Source organism: Cuculus canorus, chromosome 2 (assembly GCF_017976375.1).
Source record: "Cuculus canorus isolate bCucCan1 chromosome 2, bCucCan1.pri, whole genome shotgun sequence".
Taxonomy (NCBI): Eukaryota; Metazoa; Chordata; class Aves; order Cuculiformes; family Cuculidae; genus Cuculus; species Cuculus canorus.
In genome coordinates, this window is record NC_071402.1 from 43143058 (window position 1) to 43155408 (window position 12351).

The following is a 12351-nucleotide window of genomic DNA, read 5'->3' on the forward strand; positions in this document are numbered from 1 at the left end:
GTCCTGACACCTGTGTACTTTTGTTTCTTAAAAACACCAGGAGCAGCCTACTTTCCTCACTCTGACTCCTGAAATCCCACGTCATTCCTCCAGCCCCTTTCAAAACCAAACACCAGGTGATGCTTTACAAACCATACTTGAGACGGAGGCTCAGAATGACCCCGTACTTAATGATCAACTCGGGCTTCACCAGCTGCTACCAGCGCCTGAGGCTGTTTCAATCTGCCCTCACTCCTGTCTATTTCCTTCCACAGTACTTTCTCCTTTCTCAAATTCTGTGGAAATCCCACTTCCGGTAGTTTGTCAAACTATCTCATCTTTCAGAGCATCAGCTACACCAAAGCCTGAAACCTCTTCTCTCAGAAGCACCAGTGCCACTTTCTTGCTCCCTTTGATACTAAAAATGCCTGTAAATAAAACTCTCTTTGACTTGTTTTGGAGTTTCAGAAAGCAAGCAGCCTTTAATTAGGCCTGGGCAACATGAGGGAGCAATCTCCATCAATCATGTGCAACGGGACAAAAGCTATTACAGAATATATTTACCACTTACATGCATATGGATAAATTCTCCCAGAAATCTTACGCATATTCTATTACTTTCTAAGGTCTAATTTTAATGTTGTTACCAACCTTACAAGACTCAAAACTCTTGCTAATAACTCTGGCTCCAGCTCTCTGCCTGACCTTGCATTTGAGATAGGGAGGGACTGCAAATAGAGGTGATTACAGAGCAAGACGCATCTATTCAGCACAGATCATACTTCACACAAGATATTACCATCTTCAAAGAATGAACAATGTCTGGAAAATACATTGTCTGAAAGAAAACATGCTCTCAGAGGGACGTTCCGTCTAACTTCCAAAAAATACAATTACTTAGACTAAACTCAACTCTACTTTAGCCTAAAAAATATCCCACTTTTTGTAATAGTAACTACTTCTTGTATCACACTCGTGAGAGGCCCTGGGACACGGGATCCGAGGAGACCCTGGCCTCCCCACTGCCTCTGCTTGTCCAAGGTGGAAACACCATAAAAGCAGGAGGACCAGTGAAAGCAGAGCAATTTTGGGTGGACACCAGGCATTCTTTAAAAAACGCGTGCCCTCCTTTGTCCTCCTGCAGTGCTGCTCCTCCCCTCTGTCCCTCCTCAGTTTAAGAACTCGGTCCTGTTTTCCTTCCCCAGTGGTTCATGGGGAGAGACAATCGGCCGCCTGCCAATTGACAGGGACATTGCAGATGACACCAAGCTGAGTGGTGCAGTTGCCACAATGGAAGGACTGGATGTCATCCAGACGGACCTGGACAGGCTGGAGAAGTGGGACAGTGAGAACCTCATGAGGTTCAAGAGGGCGAAGTACATGGTCCTATAACTGGGTCGGGGCAATCTCTTATTTCAGTACATGATGGGGGCTGATGTGACTGAGAGCTACCCTGCAGAGAGGACGTGGGGGTGCTGGTTGAGCCAGCCATGAGCCAGCAATGAGCTCAACATGAGCTGGCAATGTGTGCTCGCAGCCCAGGTGGCTATTAATGTCTTGGGCTGCATCAAAAGAAGCGCGGCCAGCAAGTCAAGGGAGGTGATTCTGCCCCTATGCTCTGCTCAGGTGAGACCTCATCTGGACTATTGTGTCCAGTTCTGGAATCCTCAACCTAAGAAGGATATGGAGCTATTGGAACAGGCCCAGAGGAGGGCTACAAAGATGATCAGAGGGCTGGAGCACCTCCTGTATGAGGACAGGCTGAGATAGTTGGGGTTGTTCGGTCTGGAGAAGAGAAGGCTCTGAGGAGACCTTATAGCGACCTTCCAGTACCTGAAGAGGCTTAAAGAAAGCTGGGGAGGGGCTGTTTACAAAGGCTTGTAGTGATTGGATAGGGGCAATGGGTATAAATTGGAGAAGGGCAGATTTAGACGAGACACAAGGAAGAATTTCTTCACTATGAGGGTGGTGAGGCACTGGCACAGGTTGCTCAGGGAAGTTGTGGCTGCCCCATCCCTGGAGGTATTCAAGGCCAGGTTGGATGGGGCCTTGGGCAGCCTGAGCCAGTGGGAAGTGTTCCTGTCCATGGCAGGGGAGTTGGAACTAGACGACCCTTCAGGTCCCTTCCAACTCAAATTATTCTATGAGTCTACACAGGGCCAGAGACATCGCGGCCCAGTCAGGTCCGGTCCCAGGAAGCGGTTTCCAGCCCACTAGAAGAGAAGAAAGCCCGTGCCCAGGCGCTACCGCCTCCCCAAGCGACTGCTGACGAGCGCCGCGGACGCCGCCCTCCCATTGGCCCCCGGCTTGGCCAAGCGCGGCCAATCAGGGCTCTCCCCCCCATCCCCCGTGTGGCGGAGGGAAGGGGGCGGGCCCGGCCGCCTGCAGGGGCAGGGTCACGTGACCTTCTGTTTACATCCTCTCAGCTGTTGGGGCTCCGCCTCCCCTCGCACCAACACAAACGGCGGCGGCGCGCGGGGCCCTCCGTGGTGCGGGTCGAACGCCGGTCCCGCTCCCTCGGAGATCGCCCCGCATCCCCAGTGAGTGTCGGTGCTGCGAAGGGTCCGGTGTCACTGCTGAAGGGGTGAGTGTCCTGTGGGGAAAAGGGAAAAGTCGCACGGGGTATCGCGCAGAGCTGTGCTTTGCGGCACGGAGGCTGCTGTCCTGTAGTCGGGAGGGTAAGTTGTGGAGGGGAGCCGGTTCCCTGCGCCCCCCCCCGGTCCCGGTGACTCCGTTTCCCATTGTCCATGGGCCCCGCACGCAGGCGCGGGGCGGGGGGGGGAGGTTGTTTTCGTGCAGCTGAGGGGGTTGGGAAGGGAAGGGATGGGACGGAGAGAGCGTCCGTGCTTCCTCCGCAGTTCTTTCCTTCTTTTCCTCCTCGTCCTTCTCTACCTGATCGTTCCAAGCGCCCCTTACCCCCCCCCCCCCCCCCCCCCCCCCAATCCGTCCTTTCGCCGCCTGCGTAATAAATAATCTCTGGCCCGAAAAGGGTTGGGAGGAGAAGAAGTGGTGTGTGGTGGAGCTGCCGCGGTCCTGGGGCAGGTGTGAGGGGATGGGGCCGAGAGAGAGAAGGTTCCAGCCATGGGATGTGCGCGGAGGAGGGGGCAGAGGCAAGGTGAGGGCGGCTTCCCCCCCCCCCCCGCAGCAGCTCTGCTCCCTGCCTTCTCCCGTGACGGCTGCTTTCTGGCCTGTGAGCAAATAACAATGAATAGAGGAGCTTAAGATATATTTTTTTCTTTTCCCTTCCCGAGTGCTTTTAACTTAAGGGTCTTTTTGGGGCTGCGTATTCCAGGCCACGGCATTTTAGAGGAGGCAAAACGTTTTGTTTTGTACCGAGGAAAACCTGTGGGCTAAGGAAGGGCATATCTCCATTCGGGAGGAGAGGCGCTGTAGCAGGACTGAGGGGAAAATAACTTTGTTTACGTAAGCAAAGTGTGCAAAATGCACGGTAACTTTGCTTTTCGACCCTTAACGCACGGTGGGTCGGCGGCTGTAGGAGTCGATGGGGGTTCCTGGCGACGGGCAGGAAGGAAAGTGAAGGCTGCCCCTGCCCCCAGCTCCGCCATAAACGCACATTTCGTCTCTGTTTACATTGTGGTCTCTGTTTTGGCTGGGAGCAGCATAAGGGGAGGAGCAGAAACTCGCTTCAGGGCAGCCACCTCCTCCCCTCTCTGTTTTCTTTGTTGTTATCTGTTCGGGGGAGGTGTCCTAGGCTCACGTTTGCCTGTAGCTGAGCTGCAGTCTGGGGTTAATGGGATTCTTTCTCGACCTGAAACCTCGGGCCACCCTCTTGTTGTGCATGTGCAGGTCTTGTCTTTCCAGTGTTGCCCTCCTCCACCCCCCCGCCTTGGCAGTTGTCAGCAGCTCGCAGCGAAGTTGGAGGAAGGGGAAGGGAGGGTGGAGGGGGAAGGAATCTTGGCATTTATTTGATATGCAGTCAGCAGCCTGGGCCTGCTTTGTACAGCTCTGTCGTATTTGACAGCAAAAGGGAAAAAAGAAAAACCTCTTGGTGGGAGGAGGGTGCTGTTCATTTTTCTTGGTGGAAGACTGAGGACAACATCTTCAGGGTCTGCATGAGAGAAGAGATGGGATTACCAAACTGCTGCAGTGAATGGAGAATGCTTGTGTCCTTGCATTGCTTACCGGGTTGCCTGTGTAGCTACTGTTCTTCTAGTGGGTATTTTTTACTCCTGTCAAGTAAAAGTCGAGCACAGTTGAAAAGCAACTAAGGTTTGTTCTGATGAAAAGCAGTAAACTTTGAGATAGACACAAAAAAGACACAGGTAGTGATAGTCTTAGTGACTTAATGAAGATACCTAGTTCCTCTTGGCTATATACCCTCTGTATTACAAACAATGTTTTAAGATGCTATGCAAAAAAATCTGATGCTTAAAGTTAGTAAATGACGAGACTGTGTTGTGAGAATGTCTTTTTAACAGTAGTTCATTATTCTTGCAAATTAATTGTAACGTGTGAAACATTTCCCTCTCTCCCCCCAGGATCTTTACTTTACTCTGGGCACTGGGCAGATCATCTCTGAAGGACTCGGGCTTGGATAAGTGGGGATGTCTTCTGCAGTACTCCTGCCTGATTTTTTGGGGAAGGTTGAAGAATATTTTGGATGTGTAGGTGACAAATCTGTGAAAGGTCTATTAGTATTTTGACTGTGTAAGTAAGTATAATATAATGATAGGAATGTAAAAAGTATGTGAGTGTGGCCAGAGAGCCTCTGTGAAGGCTTTGGGATGGACACTTAGCCAGATGTTCTTTACAACAGTCAGCATCCTTCAGAAATGCAAGGAAAAACAATTGTGTGCTGTTGGGAGGTCAGCAATAAGGAGAATAACGTGAAATCACAGAAGCAGAAAAAGAGTATGTAGTTCTGGATGGCCAAATGTTGTCACTGGTGCTGTGCAGGATTAAGGTCCTTCCCTAATCTTCACTCTAGTATTCTTGTAGTAATCTTTCTGCCTCCCATTGGCTTTCTCTCTGGGTTTTCTTCATTCAGCTGCAGACTTTATGACTTGCTTTATGCATGTGACCAGCCAGTTTCAATTTTCAGTGTTCTATTTATAATTTTATTAAATCTTGCCATTTTTATTGTCTTAATCTTGGCAGTTTGGTGTTTTTTTGTTGTTGTTTTTTTTTATTATTGCTCAGTCTTCTATTTTTCTGTCGGTGACTTCCACAAGCTACAGCAGTTCCTTTCGAAGAAGCTTTTGTCTAAGAATAGAACCTGACTGCCAGACCTTTGCCTGTGCTGGACCAGAGCAGAGCAGAGCAGTCACTTGGTCGTTGCTCTAAAGTGGAAATGCAGTTACTTTGAAGTGGTAAGCGGGTATCCTGAAGCTAAAGGTAGACTTAGGCGTGATACCAGTGCTGGTGGAAGTCTCTAAAAAGCATGTTGCCTGTGCCTTTCTTTAGTCCAACTTGAAAGAAGAAACAGTAACACAAAGATCAAATTTCAAGTGCCTACTACGTGATGTGGTTAGTCATTGAGGTCTTTTTGTTTTCCCCAAAGATGCTCCCAAAACTCAGTACAGGCAAGATAACTTTTCCATGCAGTGTTCCAGAAAGGATTACGCTGGGGGTTTTAAGAGTTCTGTAATACAAATGACTATTGCAGAATTGCTTTTAATGTATGCAGTATGGGAATGCTCATGTAAGTCTTCAGTGCATGGTGAGAAACACCTGAGAAAAGTCATTGATGCTGGTTGAGAAGCATCTTCATACATACCTGTTATTTTCATTTCCTGCTTCATTCTCATTTTCAGCAGGAGTGTTGCAGAGATCTGCTGTTTTACCCTGATGAACTGAAAATGGTGCTCTGCAGCTGATCATTAATTAGTTCTCTGTGTAAGAAAAATGCCTTGAAGTGTGCAGCAGTTGGCACTCTTGAATGCAAACATCATTGAATGTTATCTATTTTACTTACTTAAAATGTAAATTCCTCAAAGCAAAAGTGGGAAGAAACTAAGTGCCATCTTGTTTTGCAAATTAATAATTGGGTATGAGACTGGCCTAAGGCACTCCAGGAATCTTCCGATAGGGACAGAAGTTGATCTGTAAGCTTCATCTTCTCCAACTGAGTGTGGATTTTTTTAGATGTAGAATTCTTTTTATGTATCTGCTTTGCAGAAGTGTGATCACACTGTTCCACTTCTGTGGAATTCTAGGGAGTAAAGTGAAGTAGTTTATATTAAGTATTAAGGGTATAATTACATTAAAACATCAGGAAAGAACTACTATGCTCCAATTCCTTTGGGACTAATTCATGTGCACTGGATGTTAATGAGAGCCTTCAGGCCTGCTTAACCTCTTAAAGCAGTTGCCACTGCTGTGTTGTTTAAGAAGACTGGGATGGACTTTGGTACTTTGAAGTAGAATTTCGCTTGTATGTTGTGATTGCTATTAGTATGTGACTAATTTCTCAATTAATTTTATCAGTCCTTTAAATTGAAGTACAAATATATAACTCCCCTTTTATTGTGGGGAGAAAACAGCAATTGAGCAGTCATTGTAGAGCAGGTAAAACCAAAATAAAGATGAAGCTCTGAACTCCACACCTCTGAAATAGTCAAGGTGACATCAGGAGTCACTGTGGTAACTCAGGCTACAGATTCTGGTGTTTCCACATTGGAGTTCTAGAGTGGGAAGGTGACCCTGGAGCAGGAGTAAACTTCTCTGGTTAAAGGGCAGTCATTTGGCAGAAAGGCTTGGGAGTCCCCTGCTTAGAGGAGGCATTTAGTGAAGGCTGACTTTAGAGCTCTGGTTTAGTTTTGCATAGTGCTTAGCGAAGAAAAGATCATAGAATCGTAGAATAGTTTGGGTTGGAGGGGACCATAAAGATCATCTAGTTCCAACCTCCCTACCATGGGCAGGGACATGTCCCACTAGATCAGGATGTAAAGATCTGGTTTGTTACAGGTGCGTAACATTGATTTCTACAAGTTGCACAGTGTTGGAAATTTAAGATATTGTGAGTGTTGTTAAGGTGACATAAAATATTGAGACTTAGAATTTCAAGTATTGCATTTCACTTCAGGGTTTCTTGAAGTGGTATTTGCTCAGCATACAGTTGCAAAACAAGTGCTGAATTTGGATTTGCAGTGTTTCTAGGATGTACAAGATGACCAATAGAATTATTGTTTTTAAAAATTGTTTGAGGAAACAATCCAGAACTTGACAACAAAACTTTCAAATTAGGTTTAAAAACTAATTAAAAAACCCCAATAGGCTTAGAGCAAGTGGTTTGATAGTGACATGGGATGTTTGGAATCCTGCATCGAGGACACATATGAAAGTGCCATAGCACATCTGAGCTGTAAGCATGAAGCCATTAGGTATGAGATAGGGTTTACTGAAAGCCTGCATTTTTCTGAAGTAAAGAAAAAAGATGCCAGGCAGGATAAAGCTTAAGTAGAGTTAGCAGAGCACTTGGAGAAGGGGCAGCCTTTGTCTTGTTTGCTAACGTGGATGCTTTACTAGGGGTGTGTCTGTTTTATCTAGTTGCTTTTTCAGTCCCAACTAATTGTGTTCCTTTCAAAGGACAGGTCCCCCAGCTTTATATGGTTTATGTTCTGTCTAGGAGTCTTTAATCACACAACAGCAGCTCTTCTTGCTGATTTGCAGGGAACAAAGGCAGGATGTGGCCAGAAGAGTGTTTTGTTGTGTTACTTAACAGTTACTGTCATATTATAGGCCAAGTAGTATATAGTTAGTGTGAGCATCTAGAATAGCACTACAATTCTGTGTTTAAGCACCTGAATCATCACATAGCGTAAAAGGTTTGTTGTTACTGTTGCAAGAGCTTTTATTTTAATGATTTCTAAATATATATTGCTTGTTATAGCCGTCAGTAATTGTGATTATTTCTTCCTTTTTTTAACAGTTAGCTTTTCAGAGTCCTAAATGATAGATGTGTATTTTTAATGGCAAATTAAGCAATCTTGAAAACTGTTTTCAGGATGAACAACAGCTTTGTGATATTGGATAATGTTCCACCAGGAGGCATCTGCTTGGGATGTGATTGGGAAATTTGTTTTTTTTCCGGCTAATGTCTAGAAATTTTTTTATAGGTTGAGCAGTAGGAGTTGAGTCAAATCAAGAGTTCTTGTGCAATAGTTGTTTAAGATGTAGTGAAGGGCAGTATATGGTAATATAGTAAACACAACATAAACAATCCTGAATGTAACTATTCAAAGCAGGTGTATTTGTACTCTTCTTTAAGTAAAACAAATGTAATTTGCTTTCAGTCCCTGTCATCTTCGGGAGTGGAAGGGAACTAAATTTCAAAGATAATATCTCAGAGATGACTTTGCACTTAATTATTTGCTCATATTTTTTAATAAATGTCAATAAAACTACTTCACCTGCATCCATGTATGGCTTCTACAAGTGAAGTGATAGTTACTGGAATTGTTTATGGTGATGGTCAGCTAATGAATCATATCTAGCAATTTGTGTATCCCTGTCCTGATTCTAAGGCTTGATTGCTATAATTTATTGTTTTAACATTGAAAGAGAAATTAGGAACATGTGGGTGGGAGAAAATGAGAAATAGTTACTATTTTGAGAATTTGTGCTATTTCTGTATAAAATGTTTTCAGTGGATATTCAGAAATTACCATGTAGTTTTCTTGACACATATTTGAAAGAAAAAGCCAAGTAGTACTCTTCAACCCAGTTGGGACCACTGTGCTATAAAATAGTCTGTATGTCAAAGTTAGAAAAAAATTTGAGCTGCTAGCCTGGTAATCATATTTTCAACACAGTTTGTTTTTGCTTGATAGGTATGAGTAAAACATAAGCAAGTTCACATTGCTGAAAGAATGAACTCTGAAGTTCACTAAAGGAGATGTTTAATTTCAGCAAAGCAAAAGGTTTAATATTCTTGCAGTACTAAGCATTTCAAGTAAACAGGAATGCTCTGAGTATTTCTACTAGGACATCAGTTTGCCATTATAGGATTTGACTTCCATCTGAAAATCTTTCCCTGAGACCCATGAAGTTCTTGTTTACTCTTGTTGTTCCTGTTGGATTCCGGCAGGTGGAGTTTTGCTGGCTCTTGTGGTGCTAGGGTATGTAACCGTGCTGTTTGTTTGTAAGACTTTGCCTTTTACCCTTTTGATAATGAACTGTGTGGGTTTGTTTCTGTTTAGTGTAGTCACCTGCTGTCCAGTTTTTAAGCATTGCTGCGTTCTTCTTTCAAGAAACTCTAAATCTGACATTATTGCAGTCAGGAGATCCATGAAACTGAAAGCACATAGAAAAGTTGAGTTGCTGAGTTTCTTTATGAATACTGATGAGCTGACAGTTGTAACATAAATCCCATAGGCTTTAGTATCTGCTTATTTACTTCAGTTAATTATGCATTCATTATGAATAAGACTCATTACTGCTGAGTTTCCTGAGGTTCTGTGATATTTTCTGGAGTAACTCAGTTGTCAGAAAAAGTCGGTGTAGGATTTGACTTCTCCATTCTGGGATGATCTGGGTAAACTGGAGTTGTTGCTGATATAACTAAATCAGATTATGTGACTATAGCAGCCTCTTGTGTTATATCTTTAAACTACAGTTCCCTCAGGTGAAAACCATATGCTTTATATGACTTAAAAACCCTGATAGAGCCGGATTGTGGAGATGGAAGATACTCTGATGCTGTGCAAGTGTGTGGCTGTGATATCTAGCAATGGTAAAAGGTTCGCAATTTTCATTTTTTTTGTGAAATATTTGTATTATTACCTTGACATGGTCACTGAAGCTTTCCCAAATGTCCCAAATCCTCTCCAGACCACATCTGCTGTTTGTACTATAAATAAATCATAACTTTGAGCCATGTTTGTGATAGTACTTGATTCATACCTGGAGACAAAGAAAAACAATAGTGCAGATACATTTTCAAGTTACACGCGCTTATGTATTTTGGCTTTTAAAGGCCTATAAGGAGTTTTGTTCAAGTATTTCTAGTGCTTAGTTCAGACACGCATGGTCCTAGGCCCAGCCAGTAGTGAGGCTGAGCACATATGCTCAGTAGCCCACTACACATATTCAGCATGTATGTATACAGATGCATAGTTGGCCACCACATATACACAGAAAACACAGCACTAATGCAAGCACAAACAGTGCCAATTGCCTTAACCCGTTGTCCTTTTTAGATGGTCAAGTTGAATGTTTGCTACTGGCAAGTGCATACATGTATGGATCCTTGTAGTTTCTGGGTTTAGACAACCATTCTGTCCTGAAACTGGCCCTTAGGTTCATTTATGCCCCATTGCCTATTGCAGACACTTATACTCACCTGCCACCCCCCGCAAAGCACCACAGGTTTTCCAGCAGCTCACTTGGATCCTTCTTTTCCGCAGCAGCAAAGTCCTTCAGTTGTCTTACACAGTCTGCCTGCCGCTGGTTCCCAGGCTACTCTGCCAGTTTGCTGGCTAGTCCATCTTGGTACTCACCGTGATTGCATCCTGACCTGAAAAATCTCACCCCTTCCTTTGCTTCCTTTGTTCCCTTTTGCTATGGATCACCACAGATCCATAGGCCCCTGTGGTCTGACTCCACTTCTCATGTAGAAATGTGTACACTGAACAGAGCCCCAGGAAAAGAGTTTCAAAAGGAGATTAATGGGCAAACAGGGCAGAAAGTGGTAATAGAAAGTGGTAATTTGGGAGACAGCACAGCTAGATACACATACTGACCTGCAAGCTGTTCACGTGACCTGCTGCACTTGCCATCATAGCCCTGTTTTCCCATGCTTGTTTCTCCCCAAGCCACTTTGATCCTTCCCTTTTTCCACCTTCAATTCCTCTTCTAAACATCCCGTAACAGGACTTGTGCAATTCTCAAGTGCTTTTCCCCCTCGTCCCATGATAAATCTAGTAGCTTTGTAAGAAGTCACACCTCTCAAAATGAAAAGTGACCTGGAGATGACTAGTGGTAGTAGGTACATGGGGAGAGCCTGTGGTTCTCCTTTGGTAGCATTGGAACAGCTGAGTGTTTGGGTGGATTCTGCCATCTGCAACCATGGTTCTTTGCTCCTATGAGCGTAGAATAGCTTTTTGTCACATAGCCTAGCACTGGTAACTTTACGTGCTGGCAAATTATATGCTTAATCATTTGCAAGGAAGGTGGAAAACTTACTCTAGAAGTTACTGGCTGGCCACAGAGATGGCAATTACAGTGATACTGTTAAAACAGTAGTACTTTGAAATGTTGCCGCAGTGCAGCCTGTTTTAATAGCAACAGGAATAGGGAGAGTAGTAAAATGATGACATGAAACTTTGGAACAGGCTTTGTTAACAATGCTAATGCTGTAACCTTTTTAATTGTAAAATAAGGAGGTCTTTTTTTTCTGGATGATTTGCATTTATGTAGAAAATTCTTTTGTAGATTTTTAAAATAAGTTTAGTTCATACTTGATTTGTATGTTGTGAAAGTTTTGATCAATCATCCCTTTCCTTTGGTAAGAACCATGAAGGGATAGTTAATCTCTTCTTTATATGAAGTAGCTGTAGGATATTTTAAGAAATAAGAGATTTATGGACAAGGTCATGTGATAGTAGAGTATGTTATTTATGGTGTCTCTGGAGAATGAGGCAGACTGTTACTTGGACCTTAAAGTGTGAGGCACTTGGAAATTTGGGGATTAAAAAGAAGAAAGTTATGTGCAAGTGAGTATCTGTCACTTTCTTTGACAAGATACATTAGAGTAACTGTCAGTGTGCTTGTTTCAATAAACAAGTTACATTTCAAAAAAATAGTGAATCTAGTGTGGTGCTTCTGCAAGATTGCATTGGTGAAAGAATTATGTGTTCTGGTTCCAAGGAAGAGAAACGGAAAACAGAGTAGGCCTTTCTTGTTCCTCTGTCTTGAAGATTACAGGACTAAGTAGTAAAGTAACTTCTCAAACATACTATTATATTGCAGTCGATTATTTTAAGGATCTATTAAACAGGATCAGGACTTGAATTTTCTGTTTATTTAGTGTCTCATAATAAGGGTACGCACAATAAATACAAGTTGAGAATCTTAGGCTGCAAAAATCAACATTTCAGTCATACAGTATTAAGAGTTGTTTATACTGTGATTATTGCATGCTCTTTTTATGCTTTTCAATACATTTCTAAAAAACAGAAACACCAAAGACTATAGTGCACTTAGAGCCTGATACAGTTGTTATTTTTGTTTATTTGTGGCTTTTTTTTTTTTAAGGGACTGCAGTAAATGCATAGCTCTGAGATGAGGTTTCAAGTGTCAGGAATGTAACCATCTTCTATTTTTACACTTGACCTCATTTCTATTTTTTTTTTTTTTTGCTAAAGGCAACAGGCGTATGTTGTTCTGTTGCTGCTGGAAGTGAGTTATTTA

At 43.4% G+C, this 12351-nt stretch overlaps 1 protein-coding gene across 6 annotated transcripts in view; it reads left to right on the top strand.

Annotated features, from left to right (window-relative positions):
• Positions 1-2403: 2403 nt before the first annotated feature.
• Positions 2404-12351, top strand: part of PCMTD1 (protein-L-isoaspartate (D-aspartate) O-methyltransferase domain containing 1) — a 101394-nt gene continuing 91446 nt past the window's right edge. For 3 of the 6 annotated variants that reach the window (XR_008448617.1, XM_054059200.1, XM_054059197.1), the window contains exon 1: positions 2404-2563. The gene's annotated coding sequence lies outside the window, so the exon portion shown is untranslated. Of the gene's footprint in view, positions 2564-4478; positions 4648-12351 lie in introns of all 6 variants that reach the window. The other 3 variants (XM_054059198.1, XM_054059199.1, XM_054059201.1) reach the window with 3 other exon arrangements.